This window comes from Tasmannia lanceolata, unplaced genomic scaffold (genome assembly GCF_043159265.1).
Source record: "Tasmannia lanceolata isolate RefF3 unplaced genomic scaffold, GAP_Taslan_0.1 ptg000018l, whole genome shotgun sequence".
In the NCBI taxonomy this organism is placed as follows: domain Eukaryota; kingdom Viridiplantae; phylum Streptophyta; class Magnoliopsida; order Canellales; family Winteraceae; genus Tasmannia; species Tasmannia lanceolata.
In genome coordinates this window covers 6,573,050-6,588,847 of record NW_027518695.1, presented here as the reverse complement: position 1 = coordinate 6,588,847, position 15,798 = coordinate 6,573,050, and the positions used below count along the sequence as shown (strand labels likewise).

Genomic DNA, 15,798 nt, shown 5'->3' with positions numbered 1-15,798 from the left:
GAGGAAGGAGAGCAGTCCGTCAAGGAAGGAAAGGAGCTCCCCCCGGCCTCGGAAGGAGAGGAGCCCCCCGACGAGGGAGCGCTACACGCCGCTCACCGCTTCCAGGGCTCAAATTTTGGCAGCCATTCGGAAAGAAGACTTCATCCGATGGCCGAAGAAGCAGACACCGGAGGCGGGCAAGCAAGATATGCCCAGGTATTGCCGGTTCCATAAGAGCCACGGCCACGACACCAACGCCTGCATTCATCTCAAGGAGGAGATCGAGCAGCTGATAAGCAGAGGGTACCTTGGGAGGTACCTAAAAAATAACGACAACAGAAGAGAGCGCCAGGACAACCCGAGGCCCAGAGACAGAAGTCCTCGAGACGCCCAACCCCTGGGCGACCGCATCCAGGCTCCTGCCCCGGCCGTTCTCCCTCCTCAGGTACCTCAACCTCAACTTTAACCTCATGGTGTTATTGGTACCATTTCAGGAGGGCCGACCGCGGGAGGGACCTCTTCATCGGCCCGCAGGACCTATGCCCGGCAGGTCAACGCCGTCCATGCCTGCAGCAAGAGGGCCGAGCCGGAAAATGAGATATCCTTTTCGGAGGCAGATCTTGACGGTCTGATCCTCCCGCACGATGATGCCCTGGTCGTCACAATGCTAGTGGCGAACTGGGAAATGAAGAAGATCCTGGTCGACAACGGGAGCTCCGCCGACATCCTCTACTATCACGCCTTCGAACAGATGATGATCGGAGCTGACCGTCTGAAGCCGGCCAACTCAGATCTGTTCGGGTTCTCGGGAGAAGTTGTTAAGGTCGAAGGGCAGATTGAGCTTCCAGTTCTTATCGGGGAGCCGCCCCGCCAGTCCTTTGCTATGGTGACCTTCCTGGTGGTTAAGGCCAAGTCGGCCTATAATGCCATTCTAGGACGCCCTGGCCAGAACCTCCTCCGAGCTATTCCCTCCGCTTATCATCAGAAGATGAAGTTCATTACGCCAGGAGGCGTAGGTGAAGTCAGAGGGGATCAACCCCAATCAAGACAATGCTATGCGGCAGCACTGAGAGGGAAGAATGCGTCTGAGTCTCTTCCAATCGAGCTGTACGATCTCAGAGACGAAGCGCAGGTCACAGTCAACGAGCCCGCAGAGGACCTCATCTCTATTCAATTGAGCATCGATGACGAACAGAGGGTTGTCCAGATCGGCTCTGCCCTGCCAGAGGCCGCGCAGCAGAATCTCGCTCAGTTCCTCAGAGCCAATGCAGATGTCTTTGCCTGGACTCCTTCAGACATGCCCGGCATTGACCCGTCGATTAGCACCCACGAGCTCGGTGTCGATCAGACATGCAAGCCCGTGAAGCAGAAGCGGAGACACTTTGCGGCAGAAAGGCGGAGAGCCATCAGAGAAGAGGTGGAGAGGCTTTTGAAGGCCGATTTCATCCGTGAGATCCAGTATCCGGACTGGCTCGCGAATGTGGTGATGGTGAAAAAGTCCAATGGGAAGTGGAGGACCTGTATAGACTTCACAGACCTGAACAAGGCCTGCCCAAAGGACAGCTACCCACTCCCCAAAATAGACCAGCTCATTGACGCTACAGCAGGTCACGAGCTGCTCAGTTTCATGGATGCTTTCTCAGGATACAATCAAATCAGAATGTACGAGTCAGACATCCCGAAGACATCATTCGTTACCGACCAGGGGACTTATTGCTATCGGGTGATGCCTTTCGGACTGAAGAATGCAGGAGCCACTTACCAGCGTCTCGTCAACAAGCTGTTCAGAAATCAGATCGGTCGGAACATGGAGGTCTACGTTGATGATATGCTAGTGAAGAGCAGAAGTGCTTCCAACCACGTCTCCGACCTCGAAGAGGCCTTCCAAGTCTTGAGGGAACATAACATGAAGCTTAATCCGACCAAATGTACGTTTGGCGTCGGAGCAGGCAAATTCCTGGGCTTCATGGTAAGCCAGAGAGGAATAGAGGCGAATCCGGAGAAGATCAAGGCGGTAATGGAGCTGACTCCTCCCAGCACTATCAGAGAAGTACAGCGGCTGACCGGGCTGGTGGCAGCTCTGGGGCGGTTTATTTCAAAATCCGCCGAGAGATGCCTCCCGTTCTTCAATGCGATCAAAGGTATAAAAACCGCGCCCTGGACTCCAGAATGTCAAGCAGCGTTCGAGGAGCTGAAGCAGTACTTATCCTCCCCCCCCTTGTTGTCCACGCCGGAGCCAGGAGAAGAGCTGATTCTGTACCTCTCAGCAGGACCCTTGGCAGTCGCAGCAGTACTGATCAGAGAAGAGTCTAACCAGCAAAAGCCGATCTACTATGTCAGCAAGGTCCTCCATGATGCAGAGACCAGATATCAGCGAGTAGAAAAGCTCGTGTGTGCCCTTATTATGGCGGCCCGGAAGCTAAGGCCATACTTCCAGGCGCACACAATCAAGGTCTTGACAGGGCAGCCTCTCAGACAGATCCTCCACCGACCAGATACTTCGGGCCGACTTGTCAAGTGGGCCGTGGAGCTCAGTGAGTTTGATCTCAAGTATCTGCCCAGGCCGGCGATCAAAGCTCAGATTCTCGCTGACTTCATAGCCGAGTGCACAGTTCCGGACCCAGACCCCGGACTGGTAGCAGTTCCATCTCCAGAAGCAGAGCTGGCTGTACCGGAGCCTCGAATCGTTTCCAGAGCATCACCGCCCCCCGGGACTGAGTCCGTCATCGCGCACCCAGTTTTTGATGAAGAGCCGCTCTGGGAAGTTTATGTGGACGGGTCATCGAACAAAACAGGGTGTGGTGCAGGACTAGTTCTCACTGGACCAGAGGACTTCGTCCTGAACTACGCCCTGAGGTTTGGTTTCCGTGCGTCCAACAATGAAGCAGAATATGAAGCGCTCATAGCCGGGATGAATCTCGCTGTACAGACCCGTGCTCAGAGGTTAAGGGCGTACTGCGATTCACAGCTGGTCGTCTGTCAGATCCAGGGAGTATACGAAGCCCGTGAAGAGCGAATGATCAAGTACTTGGGAAGGGTTCGCAGTCTGGCCGTTCATTTCAAGAGCTTTGAGGTCGTCAGAATCCCCAGAGCAGAGAATGTTAAGGCAGATGTGCTATCAAAGCTTGCAGCCTCAGGTTACACCGCCCTCAGAGAAATTCGCATGGAGTTTCTGAAGAGGTCCAGTATCGATGCCCAGTCCGTCGTGGTGATGCAGATTGACGATGAGCCGTGCTGGATGGATGAGATAATCAGGTATCTGCGCAGCGGAGAGCTCCCTGGAGAGAGAAAGGAGGCCCGTAAGGTCACGTAGAGGGCAGCGAGGTTTTCACTGGATGGCGAGACTCTATACAAGAGGTCGTATACCCTCCCGTATTTGAGGTGTCTTCGCCCCAGTGATGCCTTGTTAGCCCTGCAGGAAACCCATGAAGGAATCTGCGGAGAGCACCTCGGGGGCAAGGCCCTCGCCATTAAAATCCTCCTGAGAGTTCTGTACTGGCCTACATTGAGGAAGGACGCGCTGAGCCTTGTGAAAAAGTGTGAGAAGTGCCAGAAGTTCTCTCCGACTGTCCACCAGCCACCCGTTCCGATGGCCCCGATCATCAGTCCTCTTCCCTTCGCAGTATGGGGAATGGATATTCTGGGCCCCTTTCCGCCGGCCTCGGGAGGCCGTGAGTTCGTCGTTGTCGCTATTGATTATTTCACCAAATGGGTAGAAGCAGAGCCTCTGGCCAAGATCACAGAGCAGAATGTACAGAATTTCTTCTGGAAATCAGTGGTGTGTAGGTTCGGAATCCCCCGGGTCCTCATAACGGACAATGGCAAGCAGTTCGACTCGAGGAACTTCCGAAAGTTTTGTTCTGACCTGCACATAGAGCAGAGATTCACATCTGTGGCACATCCTCAGACTAATGGGCAAACAGAGGTGACGAACAGGACCCTCTTGCAGGGGATAAAGAAGAGACTGGATGGCAAGGCCGGGCGTTGGGCAGACGAGCTGTACCATGTGCTCTGGGCGTATCGGACTACTCCGCGTACGGCCACAGGCGAGTCGCCCTTCAATCTCTCATTCGGAACAGAAGCAGTGATCCCGGTTGACATCGGCGTCCCCTCCCCAAGGATCGTCCATTTCGATGTACAAGGGCGTCCTCCCACGCGACCGGTTAGAAGTCGAAAAGGAGGTGCCGGAGACCTGCGAAGCGGCAATCAGCTCCGCCCTCTATCAACTCCAGGTCTACTCAAGGGATATGGCCAACAAGCGATATCTCTTCTCTGAGACGATCACAAGGATCGAGTCCGAAAAGGCCCAGCTCCAGAAGGAGAACGGCGAGCTCACTGAAGCCGTCCAGATCAAAGAAGCCGAACTCAACAGCTTACAGGACGAACTGCAGAGGGTCAAAAACCAGGCCGTGCAGGATCTCCTAAGTTCGGCAGAGAGGGCCGGAAGGAAGGAGAAGGCGGCCGTGGAGAAGGCCGTGAAGGAAACTGAGGAGAGGAAGGAGGCCCAGCACTTCGACTTAGGCCTCCAGGCTTACAGGGCGGGTTTCCTTCTCTGCTCCGAGCAGGTGAAGAAGCTTCACCCCGACATCTCCTTGGACGGGCTAACCGTCCCGTATGCACCTCCAGAGGATGAGGAAGATGAGGAGGAAGACGAACCGGACTCCTCCCGGCCTATTGAGGTAGATGCGGAGGTGACTGTGGCCGCCGTCTCCTCTGCGGAGGGCGGCGAGCTTGCAACCCTCACTCCCACAGAGGTCGTCACCGAGGTGGTGGCAGACGAGGAGGCCTGAGTAGCCACCTTCTTTCTTTTTGGTGATATGTTTTTTTGCACAGTTTGTAATGCCCATTCTTTGTAAGCCAGCTCGGCGAGGAGAGCAATTTTGTAATATGAATACTGAATACAAATACATTTTTGTTCAACTGTCTGTACAGCATTCTTATTTTTTGTACGTATTATTTATGTGCTGCATCGAGAACTGAGCTGGAAATATTTGAAGGTGGTTTCCACTGCGGGCGTCCTGGCTGGAACTGATCTCCAAGCCGCTAGGATGAGCCGGAGTGCACCACTACTGCTCGTCCTAAGTCTGCGAGAACCGAGCTAGAAGCTTGGTACTCAAACACTTAGGAAATATTTGAAGGTGGTTTCCACTGTGGGCGTCCTGGCTGGAACTGATCTCCAAGCCGCTAGGATGAGCCGGAGTGCACCACTACTGCTCGTCCTAAGTCTGCGAGAACCGAGCTGGAAGCTTGGTACTCAAACACTTAGGAAATATTTGAAGGTGGTTTCCACTCCGGGCGTCCTGGCTGGAACTGATCTCCAAGCCACTAGGATGAGCCGGAGTGCACCACTACTGCTCGTCCTAAGTCTGCGAGAACCGAGCTGGAAGCTTGGTACTCAAACACTTAGGAAATATTTGAAGGTGGTTTCCACTGCGGGCGTCCTGGCTGGAACTGATCTCCAAGCCGCTAGGATGAGCCGGAGTGCACCACTACTGCTATATGCTGATGTCTAGATAAGTTACTCAAAGAGGGACAATTGTTCGGGAAACTTATTTTATTCATTCCAGAACTTGGATGATTACAGCAGTTCTTTACAAGCCTATAAAGGCAAACAAAATTACTGATAGTAGATCCGAAGATTTCTAGAATTCCAGGCGTGTGGTAGCATCTGTTCGTCGAGGGACTCTAACCGATAGCTTCCTGGGCGGATGACTTCTTTGATTCGGTACGGTCCTTCCCAGGTCGGAGAGAGCTTGCCCACGCTTCTTGGCTGGGAAACGGAGGCTTTCCTCAGGACTAGGTGGCCGGCACGGAATTCTCTTGATCGGATCTTAACGTCGTGATATCTGGATACTTTCTGCTTATAGGCCGCCGACCTGATCTGAGATTCCTCACGGACTTCTTCAAGCAAGTCAAGGTTGGCACGGAGTCCGTCCCCGTTGAGCTGCTCACTGAAATGGACGATCCTTGGGGAGGGGACGCCGATGTCAACCGGGATCACTGCTTCTGTTCCGAAGGAGAGATTGAAGGGCGACTCGCCTGTGGCCGTACGCGGAGTAGTCCGATACGCCCAGAGCACATGGTACAGCTCGTCTGCCCGCCGCTTCGCAGGTCTCCGGCACCTCCTTTTCGACTTCTAACCGGTCGCGTGGGAGGACGCCCTTGTACATCAACTCTGTGGCCACCCAGGTATCCCCCAGGCCGGTGTCCGTTTTCTGCACGGCCCAGTTCGGGCGGAAGACGTTGTCGCCTCCAACCGATGCGGTGGCCGGGATACCAAGTACTGCCCCGCCGTGTTTTGGCCCTGTCGCCGCTCCGGACTTGGAGCTCTGACCCGTGGTTTCTGCCCGGCTCGATAGGGCAAGCTTATGCGTCGCCCGGCTGCTTTTCAGAGGCTTAGCCAGCGCGACCATCGGCGGAGTCGACTCCGGCACCTTCCTCTTCTTGCCCTTTGTTTGGGGCTGCTCCTGCGCTGGGGACGCGCCCGAGGACTGCTTGATTCTGTCCAAAAGGGACATCTGCTTCACCATTTCTGCAAAAGAGAACGGAGCGCAGTCAGAAATATGAAAATTGAAGAACACTTCAGAAAAACAAAATGTTATCCTAAAGGATCTACGTACGTGCCGGCGTCGCACGACTGACCCCGAGTGCGACCAGCTCGGCCTCTTCTTCGAACTCTGAGCAGTGTATTGGACCTCGCTTGAGCTCTTCTTTGATCAGAGCGAAGGTCATATGGTCATAGTCCTCGAGGGCTGGTTTCTTACTAAGGCGGCGAGTGTCCGGCGTTCTCCATTGTAATGAGAACGGCCAGTGCGAGCCCGGCGCGGTGTCCTTTACATAGAAGAACCTGTTCTTCCATGTGTGAATGGAAGAAGGTATCCCAGTGATCATTTTCATTTCAGGCCTCTGGCTAATGTAGATCCAGCCGCCGTCCTTATGCCTCTTCAGGTGCGCACACATCCTGAAGACGGGCACGGTGGGGTTCCTACGGAGCCGGACTTCAAGAAGGTACAAGAAGCCGATCAGCGTTCTCCAAGAGTTTGGGACGACCTGTGTAACTGCCAGCCCGTAATAATTCAGTGCGTCCGCAAAAAAGGGGTGGAAGGGGAGCCTAAGCCCGGCCCGTAAGGCCTCTTCATATACGCAGAGGTCTGCGCTATCGTTGCTGGCCCGATCCCCTTCGACAGCCGCCCTCAGAATGTACCGGCTAGGAATACAGTATTTGTCCCTGACGATCTGAAGCCTGTTCGGCCACAGATGGTTCACCTCGTATAGGGCCCCGATGTTATACTGCGGGTTGGCTTCCATCTGTGCCTCCGCTATCACCTCGACTGGCATGCGCGACGATTGAGGGACTGCCGCTTCGACATCCTCATCATCGTCGCTGGTTTCTACCCGGTCCGGTCCGTCCCCACAGGCCGGGATTGTGTCTAAGTCCACACTCATTTCCTCACCGCTCTCCTCGTCTATTACGATCACTAGCTCTTCGCCCTCAACACCGGCCTCCACTATAGGTGAGGCCGGAACCGCCCTCTCCGACGCCCCGGACCCCGATGCGGTACTGGTCGAACCGGACTCCTTTGAACTGGAGTCCGTCTCCGAACTAGTGCTAGACATAAAAAAGGAAGAAAAGAAAAGCTAAAAGCTAAAAAAGATTACCGAACTGAAGTGTTGGACGAGGACCTCCGGGCTCACTGATCCGAAGCGGGCAGAGAACTTGAGTAGCCGAACAGAAGAGGAGGAGAGTAAAAGATGAAAAGTAAGAAATGAAGAGTAAACTTCAGTATTTATAGAGAAGCTGGGAAGAGCGGGAAAAATCCCGCCCCTTTCCGCCAGCCGGAGTGCGTCACGTCGCCTTCCGCATTAAATGCGCCGCTCGCATTAAATGCGTCGTCCGCATTAAATGCGCCGCCTGCATTAAATACAAGGCACAGGTCCCAAAGCGCTAGAGGACAAAAGACCTGTCCGGCTGTCCGGACAGGATATGGCGCATTCAAAAGACAAAAGACCTGTCCGGCTGTCCGGACAGGATAATGTGCATTCAGAAGACAAAAGACCTGTCCGGCTGTCCGGACAGGATATGGCGCGTTCGCTAGACGACAAAAGCGCTAGAAGACAAAAGACATGTCCGGCTGTCCGGACAGGATATGGCGCGTTCGCTAGACGACAAAAGCGCTAGGCGACAAAAGACCTGTCCGGCTGTCCGGACAGGATAATTTAAAAGACAAAAGACCTGTCCGGCTGTCCGGACAGGATATGGCGCGTTCGCTAGACGACAAAAGCGCTAGAAGACAAAAGACCTGTCCGGCTGTCCGGACAGGATATGGCGCGTTCGCTAGACGACAAAAGCGCTAGAAGACAAAAGACCTGTCCGGCTGTCCGGACAGGATATGGCGCGTTCGCTAGACGACAAAAGCGCTAGGCGACAAAAGACCTGTCCGGCTGTCCGGCTGTCCGGACAGGATAATTCAAAAGACAAAAGACCTGTCCGGCTGTCCGGACAGGATATGGCGCGTTCGCTAGACGACAAAAGCGCTAGGCGACAAAAAGCTTTACCAGCAAAGACTTGCCCGGCTGGCCGTTCACAGCCTTAGCCGAACAGGACCACATGACTTCCTGAACCAAGGACGTCCAGGACCCCTGGCCGCCCAGACCTCTGGTCAAAAATTTAGCCGTACTGGATTGCCGAATGCCTTCTGCCCGGCCGTACTCCTTCAGGCCAAACGCCAAGGCCAGGCCAGGGCGCCCGGAGTCTCCTGTCCGGCCACTATTTCTCCTAGCTGAGTCTGAGCCCGGCCTAAGCTGCCTGGAGGTCTTAAGGCCGGCCCGACGCTGTCTTTACCTCCTCTTTGCTTCTTCTAGCCACTTTCATGGCTTGAAGAACTAGGGGGCAACTGATAGGGTCCGGACTCAGCGCCGAGGGAATCCGGACTCAGCACTGAGGGAATCCGAACTCAGCATCCAATTAGCTGCTGCCACGTGGCCCTCACATGGACCGCTGGAAGGCCAACACCTGTCTCCACTAGGTGTGGCACCTGGACCAATCAGGGACCTCCACCTGCCCTCCTTAGGTATGAAACCTGGTCCATACAGAGGCCACCACCTGGCTCAGAACTACCACCTGTCCTAGACAGGTGGCTCAGAATCACTATAAATAGCCTTCACTTGTGCTAAGGTGAGGGTCCGGAAAAACTGAGAACCAAAACTCTAAGCTTTTTGCTCTGACATTGCTCTGCACTCCTGCTCATACTGACTTGAGTGTCGAAGCGCCCGTCCGGAGTATCACTCCGGGTTGGTCCTCTGACCCTTTTCTTTCTTGTCTGTACTCTGTGCAGCGCATGACTCAACCAGCCATTCAGTCGTGGCTCGTTAGCTCGGACCACCCAGCCCTACCATAACCTGTTACCGATTTTAGGCCTAACAGGAGAGATATACGCATTGGAAAGTCACGCAATCCACCAAGGGTTATCTTATCTCTTGCAAAAACAGGAAGGAGATCAATGAGAAATGGAATGACATTACGTTGAAGATCGATGCGTGTAAAGATTAAAGAAACTCTCCTCTCATTTAAGTCCCGGTGAATTACTCCTGTATGAAGAGAAGAAAATGCAAGGCGGACTTCGTTTCTCAGCATGATTGGGGTTTTAAGGGAGAATATATTCCTCTTCCAATCATCCCCTCTCTTCTGTAAATTGTATATTTGAGCAGTTGTGAGGCTCAATATACCCGTTTGTAACATTTAATTTTCTACATTATTGATCTGGTGGGTGTACACCTAACTCCAGCTTGCCTACCTAAAAAATCAATTAAAAAAGAAAAGAATAATGTGAGTTCATCCCATCATCTAAACATGGTTGTGCCGATTGCCACCATGGTTTTAAATTTCGACCGAAATCCGAAATTTCAAACTTCGGATTTCGGTGGAGACCGACACCGAAACCACCAAAATCCGAAACTGACCGGCTGAAATTTCGGTTTTTCCAAAATTTGACCCAAAAAATCTGTTTTTTTTTTTTTTTATTAATTTAATATTTCACCGAAATTACCAAAATTTCTGTAATTTCGGCCGAAATTTAATATTGAATAAAATATTAGTTTCGACCTAATTTCAAAATTTTGGTCGAAATTTTGAAATTTCAGGGTCCAAAACAGGTATCGAAACCAAAATTTTAAACCTTGATTGCCACTACCACTAACCTAGATTTATTAGGATTGTTATATCAATTTTTAGACGAGAAGAAATCATAGGAATGTTCCTATAAGAAGTCATTTAGCAAGCTTAGTAAACAAAGTGTATTATTCTAGACTGAAGGGAGCCCTTGCAAAAAAGAAGTGAAAGGGCTCTCCTATTGGCTACACATCACCATCATGCATTAATAATGGCTGAAAAGTCAAACATGATGGTGATGTGCAGCCAATGGGGGAGCCCTTTCACCTCTTTTTTGCAAGGGCTCCCTTCAGTTTAGACTTCCTCGTATTAAGAATAACAGACCCGCAGCGAAAAGCCTTTTGCGATAGAGCTTAGCAAATCCCTTTTACTAAATTTGCTACCATAAATTTTCTTTTAAACCCAAATATTATTATTCTTAATACACTTTGTTTACTAAGCTTGCTAAATGACTTCTTATAGCAACATTCCTATGATTTCTTCTCGTTTAGCACTGAAAAGCCTTTTGGGCTGGACGCTGGCAATTCCCGTAAAGTAAAATATCATTGGAGAAAGTTTATTTTTATTTTTATTTAAGAGCTTTGTTAGGGAAGTGATACATTCAGCTCCTTTTCTTCCCCAGCCCACCCCCTCTAGGCCTCTAGCGCATCTACGACTGCTTTGTTACACTAGAAAGGCGGGGCACGTGTGAGCAGAGCCTTTTAGCATTTTGCTTTCCCACCATATATACAAATGCGAATCCCAATAAAACCATCAACGTGACAGTGGTCTAGCAGATTTGTCGCATCTCAGTCCTCCTTTTCTCTCCTGCATTGTGTAGTGGTTGCAGATAAAATCTAGCTCTGTACTTAAGTACATAAGTTAGAGGGGTAAGTGATGTTAAATTTTCTTCCCTTGGCCAGCCTTTTCTTCTCTCTCGTCCAACCGCATCTGGTGTATAAAATCTAGTGTTGAACACGGTTCATTCCGGTTCGATTTAGGGAGGTTTTTTAACCGAACCGATCTCATCGGTTTGGAGAAAATCCAAAACGTAACTGAACCAAAGGGGGCATATCCGAACCGATTTTTACGAGTTCTGTTTAGTTTGGTTCATGGTTTATCCGGTTTTTTTTGTTCAAAGTCAATACAGATCCAAATCAAGTAGTTAAATAAGTTTATCTATAAAAATAAAGATTTGTCTGTTCAAATCATTCATCAAAAGGTTTATCTATTCAAATCTCTCCTTTATTTCTTGAAAGTTAAAACCCTAACCTTCAACCCTCTCAAATACTCAAATGATAATGAACAGTCTTTTCTTATTTTTCATTTATATACTTACTTAGTGAGAGTTTGCCATTGGTTCAGTCTCGGATTAAAACTCCGAAACCGTCAACTGAACCATTCAGTAAAAGTCTTAATCGTGACCGTAGTAATGCCTAAGAAAATTGAATTGAACCAAACCGATAGGCTCGGTTCGGTTAGGTTTATTAGTTTGGCCGGTTTTTTTTTTTGCAGCCCTGTTAAAATCTTGACTAGACTAGTCTTTTATCCCACGGGGTCTCCCAAGGAAGAAAAAGGGGCAAATATATCATTTCCCACATTAGGGCAAAAAAAATCTTGGGCCTAAACCAATATAGACCGTCTGACTAATGGGCCTTATTTGGTACTGACTTGGTTCAAACTTTTATCTCCATCGAATAAACTTGCGAAGGTCTACTCGACGCGGTGAGTCGATCTCGCATTGAAATAAGGAAAAATTGTCAACTGGTGACAGAAAAATAGGAAAATAGTGAATGGGTGACACCCTTTTGAAAGTTGGTGAACGGAGGTCGAAATACGTTTTCTGACATGCCCTTTTACGTAAATACCCTTAAGAACGAAAAACCCATTGTACAGAGGGTTTTTTTTTTAACTGTAGAGAGGCTTTTTGTCTCTTCGTTTTTAACTGTAGAGAGGGTTTTTTTTTTTACTTTTACTCCACCTGAAACCCATCTTCTCCGGCGTGAGGTGTGACCGGCGTGAAGATCTCTCATTTTTCTCTGGAGTGGTGCGGTTTCCTGCATTATTCCGAACCTCTCTCCTCCGTTATCAAGTTTAATCCGGCGAGGGGTTCATTTTTCTCCGGCGAGGGCTTCATTTTTCCGGCGAGGGATTGATTTTTCTCCGGCGAGGGCTTCATTTTTCTGACGAGAGATCCATTTTTTCCGGCGTGGGCTTCATTTTTCCCCCATCCCCATCGTGCAGGTATGTTAGGGTGTCGTATTTCATATTTTTTTACATTTTTTTTTCGTTCTATTAAGTTACCTTTGTGCTTTGTGGTGTAACATTATCAGTATTTGGAAGTCTTTACATGTTTAGGGTTTAAATTTTTTTTTTGTTCCCTATTTTGTTTGATTTTGACTGTGGAGAACCCCCTTTTGATAATCTCTCATTCTCGGTGTTGAGAATCCCCTTTTGAGATTCATAATATCCCTTTTTCAGTGTTGAGAACCCATTTCCAGTGTTGGTACCCCCCTTTTCCAGTATTGAGATGCTTTATATCCAGTGTTGGGACCCCCTTTTGAGGTTCATAATCCCTCAATTTAAGTGTTGAGGACCCCCTCCAGGTAGATTGATAATCCCCTCATTTCCAGTGTTAGTAACCCTCTCTAGGATGTTGATAATTCCTCTAGGTAGTTCATAATGTCCCATTTGCAGTGTTGGGAACCCCTTTTCAGGCTGATAATCCCCCACTTTCAGTGTTGAGAATCCTTTCTAGGTACATTGATAATCCCCCTTCTCCACTATTAAAAACCCCCTATTGAGGTTGATAATCCCTCATCTCCAGTGTTGAAAACCCCTGAAGGGAGGTTGATAATCCCTATTGCCAGTGTTGGGAACCCCCTGTTGAGGTTGATAATCTCCATTCTCGTGTGTTGAGAACCCCCTGTGGTTGATAATCCCCCTTCTCTTCTGTTGAGAACCCCCTGTTGAGGTTGATAATCCTCATTGTCCAGTGTTGAGAACCCCCTCCTGAGGTTGATAATCCCCCTTCTCCAGTGTTGAAAACCCCCTCAAGGGAGGTTGATAATCCCCATTTCCTGTATTGAGAACCCCCTGTTGAGGTTGATAATCCCCTACGTGTTAAAACTCTCTATTGAGGTTGATAATCCCCCTTCTCTAGCGTTGAAAACCCCCTCAGGGAGTTTATAATACCCATTTTCAGATTGTTGCCAATCCTCTTTTAAATCATTGTTCATATAGTAATTTTTGGTATGGTTTGTACACTTGAGAATCACATATTTGAGTTGCGAACCCCATTTTAAGAAACATGAACTTACATTACAATTAATTATGTTCTTTTTTGTGACAGTTATATAGTTGGATTGGGAGAAGGCAAAGTCTACAATGAAGACGCGTGTAAGTGTAGTCCTTTTTGTTCTCGTTTTAGATTGTTACTCAATAGAATGCTCTTTTATTCTCTAATTGTGTTAATAGGCAAATGAGAGCCGGAGTCGAAAGTGTAATAGAAAGCCCGGAATGGGTTTAAAGAATGAGGAGATTAAAATGAAAGGTGGTAAGGGGAAAATAAAATTGAAGGGTGGGAAGGCAAAAATGAAAAATAGAGGCGAGAAGAAGAAAGTTGAAGTGAAAGGTCAGAAGATGAAAAGCAACGTGAAAGGTTAGAAGAGTGAAGTGAAGGCGAAACATGTAAGTGTATTTGATTTTTACAGTTTTAATCTAAGTTTACTTGATAAAAGTTGAAGCTCTGATTATGTATGTTGTTTTACAGGATCCATATGTCCCTGCACGATGTTCTCCATCGTGCTTTATTAAGGAGATGCGGAGTACACAGTTCCGGCAGTCCCACTATGATGCTATAGGCAAGACCCCTTTCAAGGACTTCATCCGCCTAGAACAGAATCCACTAGAAGAGGCTGTCATGCATAAGCCTCTAATTAGAGCACTACACAGTAAGTGGGATCCGGCGACGAAGACATTCATGCTAGGAGGTATCGCAGTTCCATTTAGGGCTAGAGATGTTGCATTGGCTTTAGGCCTTCCCCTTAGAGGGAAAAAAATTAATTTGGCGAGGGTTCCGTGGACGGACAAGAGTAAACCCACTCCTTTACTGCCTGGGTGGCCATTTCGTAGAGGATCTGTTCTGGCATCTGACCTTTCTGTGCAAATCAAGGCCTTAGTTGGTCTAGAGGACCAACCCTCCATAGAGACTTGTGTGAAATATGTCATGCTACACCTGTTCGCTACTGTGTTATTCACTCAGGCTGCACATCGGGCCGACCAGCTGTTTTGGCCCTATATCGATGATTTAGAGAAGATGTGCGACTATAACTGGGGGGAAGCAATATACAATTGGTTACTCGAGTATTTAAACGCATCCGTCACAGGGGGGAAATATCTTGGAGGTTGCTCCCTCACATTGCAGGTATCATGGCCTCTGCAATAGTTTGCATTTTTATTTATCTTCCTATTAATAAAATATTAACAAAGTCTGTCTTGTGTGTGCAGGTGTGGCTTTTCGAGCACACGAAGTTGTGGATACCTAAAAATCCAGATGCCTGTCCACGTATTCTGAAGTGGAAGTCGAAAGGAAATGAAGCGAATAAGTACTATATGATTGAGCAGGGGAAGATAGAGAAATCTGAGGTGAGACCCTATCTACTAGATACCATTTTAGATAGTCTGTAATATTTTCTGATCTAACAACTTTCTCAAATCGTTAGGTAGTGGTGACATTGACGCCACGAGAGGACGAACTGCAGTACATTCCTGAGCAGGTATCGCAATGGACCTCTTTTTATATTATGTTTTATTTAACCTGGTAATGTTTACAAATTTTGTGTGTTGTATCCCTTATTTGTATATTACGAAGCCGAGGAAGAAGGAATCATTGGGCAGGGAGAACCATTAGGGCAGTCACCTACTGTCCCAGCATTGATCGGCACACCTGCGTTTGAAGGAAGGGATACTGTAGTTGACGAGGGTGGTCAGGAGGGTGCTGAGGAGGCCAGTGAGGATAGGAGGATAAAAAGAGAGTGGGAGAAGATAGGAGAGGCATGGGACAATATAAAAAAAAAGAGGGGACAGAATGAAGAGGAGAAGGAGAGGTTAAGAAGAGTCAGGGTGGAGATGGAGGCGGAGAAAGAGAATTTACGAATACAGATTGCAGCTGAGAGGGAAATTATACAGAAGGAGTGGGAAGCGATGAGAAGACAGGAGGGAGACAAAGCTGAAATGGAGAAGGAAGAATTGAGAAAAGATGGGGAAAAAAGAAGAGAGGAGGAAGATATGGAGGTCATAAATGTGATGAGTCAGGCTGAAGATGTTGGCTTCGTAAATGAAGCAGTTGTAACAGGAGCGTCAGATGTTGTTAACATTCTCGATAGCCCTGAGGGTAAAGCGAAGAGGAAGAGGACGGAAAAATTAGGGAGCATTGAGAGGAGAGTGAAAAATCAGAGAAGGGATAGGAAAGCAAGCTACGCCAAGAGTAGCCCCTATACAGTACCCCCAGTGACAAAGAAAAAAAGTGAGAGGGCAACGAAGAAAGTAACACGAAGGCGAACTGATCTCATTGAGAAGTTGAAAAAACAAGACCAAAGGCAAGTACACTTGTTTTCAATTAACCATTATTCAAAGTTAGATACTTGCTTCCTCTAACCTTTGTATATTTT

General features: G+C 48.8%; 1 long non-coding RNA gene across 1 annotated transcript; it reads left to right on the top strand.

Annotated features, from left to right (window-relative positions):
• The first annotated feature begins 14,521 nt into the window (after window positions 1–14,521).
• LOC143849801 (uncharacterized) lies at window positions 14,522–14,979 on the top strand. The gene is made up of 3 exons (XR_013235877.1): window positions 14,522–14,552; window positions 14,636–14,773; window positions 14,851–14,979. It is a non-coding gene; the product is annotated as an uncharacterized LOC143849801 (long non-coding RNA).
• Window positions 14,980–15,798: the final 819 nt, after the last annotated feature.